Source organism: Sapajus apella, unplaced genomic scaffold, assembly GCF_009761245.1.
Source record: "Sapajus apella isolate SASKATOON/1434 unplaced genomic scaffold, GSC_monkey_1.0 scaffold95, whole genome shotgun sequence".
NCBI lineage: Eukaryota > Metazoa > Chordata > Mammalia > Primates > Cebidae > Sapajus > Sapajus apella.
The window spans coordinates 6,238,356-6,241,661 of NW_022437035.1; the positions used below are offsets into that span (position 1 = coordinate 6,238,356).

The 3,306-nt window shown below is 39.4% G+C and overlaps 1 protein-coding gene and 1 long non-coding RNA gene across 15 annotated transcripts in view; both read left to right on the plus strand.

Annotated features, from left to right (window-relative positions):
- MTMR3 (myotubularin related protein 3) overlaps nt 1-3,306 on the plus strand; it is a 130,399-nt gene that overhangs the window by 4,603 nt on the left and 122,490 nt on the right. The window lies entirely within an intron of this gene.
- The window catches only part of LOC116535624, a 1,223-nt gene continuing 603 nt past the window's right edge, over nt 2,687-3,306 (plus strand). Inside the window, exon 1 of the long non-coding RNA XR_004262294.1 lies at nt 2,687-2,722. This is a non-coding gene — a long non-coding RNA (uncharacterized LOC116535624). The remainder of the gene's footprint in view (nt 2,723-3,306) is intronic.

Sequence of the window (3,306 nt, forward strand, 5' to 3'; positions counted from 1 at the left end):
TTTTTTTTTTTTTTTTTTTTTGAGTCAGAGTCTCGTTCAGTTACCAGGCTGGAGTGCAATGGCACAATCTCAGCTCACTACAACCTCCACCTCCCAGGTTCAAGCGATTCTCTTGCCTCAGCCGCTCAAGTAGCTGGGACTACAGGTGTGCACCACCATGCCTAGCTAATTTTTTGTATTTTTAGTAGAGACGGGGTTTTGCTATGTTAGCCAGGATGGTCTCGAGCTCTTCACTTCATGATCTGCTCGCCTCAGACTCTCAGAGTGCTGGGATTACAGGCATGACCCATTGCCCGCGGCATCATAGCTATTTTTAATCTTAATTTTATGATATCATCAATACATCATGCTTTCATCTTTACTTTTGTATCTAGAAACAATATACCTTTTAAGTTTACATTTGTGTCAGATATTAAAAGTGAAAATTGTAGCATGAAAGTGGATAGAACAGTAAATCTTGGGTTCAAGCCTGGGTTGTATTCTTCATTAGCCATGTTGTTTTTGGCAAGCCACATAACCCCTCTGAGCTCCAATTTCCTCATTAGTGAAAGGAAGAAGAGCAACTTCTCTACTTTTCAAACACTGTGCCAGGCAGGATCAAATGGAATAGTGTATATGAAAAGTATTCTAAAAATGTAAGGGGTTGGTATTAGAATCCTATTTTATTTCTTGGAAGAATTGACTTGTGAAGCAGTGGTAAACCTGGTACATGTTTTCAAGTGCAGAATTTACCAGTGTCACTGATAAGGCAACAGAAATTCTGCCTCTGTCCTCTGCCTGGAGAAACCTTTCAGCACATGTATGCTCTTTGCCAGTAGGTATAGTCACAATGTTTCAGGAGCTTCAGAGGAACCTGGGATGTCTCACATTTATGCCAATATCTGTACTTGGAATAGACTTGATAGATTTCACCCACTTTCTTATGTTGGAGCAGTGGTGGAAGGTGGTAGGAAAAAGGAGTTCAGCATGTTCTGTGCAAAGTTTTAAGGCTGTGTTTTTGAGTAACAGGTGGCAGTGTCGTAGGGTAATGAAATCAATGTTCTTACTTAAAAAAGTATTTTGAAAAACAGAATATATTGGTGCATTGCATAAAGTAAAAGTAAATATTGATTTGGGAAACTTTTGTTTCCTTTTAAAAGATATGTTTATGTGTGTATACTTGGTTGCAGTGTAAAATGTATTTTTTCTTTTTAAAAATTATTATTTTCATTTTTTGTAGAGACAGGTTTTTGCTACATTGCCCACGCTGGTCTTGAACTCCTGGGCTCATGTAGTCCTCCTGCCTTGGCCTCCCAAAGTGCTGGGATTATAGACATGAGCCACTGTACCTGACCTAAAAGGTTATTTTTTCTTTTGGGTTGTGATTAAACTTTGTTGTAGTTGTTTAGGTATATAGTACTTGTGCAGTGTGGGTAGAATGACTGTCTATAAAATAGGTATGAAACAAATGAAAAAAAAAGAAAATTGCGAAGGTGGGTTTCCTTAAAGTTATTCTGTTAGCGGTGAAATACCCCATAGCTTTGTTCTAAATTGTTGATTTAATGAACAAAGCACATAAACTTATGCTATAATAATGTTCTTAAGTATCATTTTCCCTTAAGGTTGAGTATGGAGTACTTGGTAACCACAGAGATATTGTTTTGATGCTAATAACTCAGATATTCAGAATGATTCTGTTATGACAGATTGTAGCAAGCTTTTCTAATTTCACCTATCTGGGGTCTAAATCTAATTTCTTTAGTAGTTAATACTTTTGTAACTTAGTTGCAGAAGAGGAATAGAAACTTACTTTGTTTTCAGAATTATTCATAGATTTATAGTCTGGAAAAGCATAAGGAAATTGTAAGTATATTGATAAATCATGATGTAACTGGAAAGAATTGGTATAAAGACAAGATGGTTAACTTGAAATAGGGTTGTTATTTGTTCGATGCCTATCATTTTTACATGAGATAAACCAAATATTAAGTATTTAGATTGATTCTACAAATGACACGGGAAGACAGAGTGTTTATAACGAGTTTTAGAAGTGATATAGGACAATAATTTGGAATTTTAACTTAATCTCATTTTAAATTCCAAAATGAAATTATATCTGATTATGAAAGCTACATAACTTTTTTTTGTTTTTTTTTTGAAACAGAGTTTTGCTCTGTTGCCCAGGCTGGAGTGCAGTGGCATGATCTTGGCTCCCTGCAGCCTCTGCCCCCCGGGTTCAAGTGATTCTTCCGCCTCAGCCTCCTAAGTACCTGGGACTACAGGCATGAGCCACCACGCCTGGCTAATTTTTTGTATTTTTTAGTAGAGACAGGGTTTTATCATGTTGGCCAGGATGGTCTCAATCTCCTGACGTTGTGATCCACCCGCCTCGGCCTCCCAAAGTGCTGGGATTACAGGCATGAGCCACCGCACCTGGCCCAGGATAAATTCTTAAAAGTAGGTTTATTAGCTGGGCATGGTGGCTCATGCCTGTAATTCCAGTACTTTGGGAGGCCAAGGTGGGCAGATCACCTGAGGTCAGGAGTTCAAGACCAGCCTGGCTAACATGACAAAACCCCATCTCTACTAAAAATATAAAAATTAGTTGGATGTGGTGGTGGGGGTCTGTAATTCCAGCTACTTGGAAGACTGAAGTATGGAGAATCACTTGAGCCTGGGAGATGGAGTTTGCAGTGAGCTGAGATAAAGCCACTGCACTCCAGCCTGGGTAACAGAGTGAGACGTCTCAAAAGAAAAAAAAAAAGTGGGCTTATTGGGTCAGAGGGTATATGTGTTTTAAATTGGAATATACTCAAGATGCCCTTTAGATAGAATGTCTATTTGAAATTCCCATCAACAGCATAGTAGTATTCAATTCCATATATTTCTTGCTAGTGATTTCTCATCTTTAGCTTGTTGTTGTTGGGAGTTTAAAATAGTTTGAAACAGTTTTTCTGTTTCTTTTTCAGCATCAGGACTTACCTCCATAGCTTAACTCTGGGGAGGGTGCTGATAAAAATGAAAGTTCAGTGACAAGGGAGCAGTATAGACCAGTGGTCTTCAAACTTTTTGGTTGCTTACCCCATCACTAAAAAATTTTGAGGCCGGGCGCAGTGGCTTAAGCCTGTAATCCCAGCACTTTGGGAGGCCGAGGCGGGTGGATCACGAGGTCAAGAGATCGAGACCATCCTGGTCAATATGGTGAAACCCCGTCTCTACTAAAAATACAAAAAATTAGCTGGGCATGGTGGCGCGTGCCTGTAATCCCAGCTACTCAGGAGGCTGAGGCAGGAGAATTGCCTGAACCCAGGCTGGAGTGCAATGGCG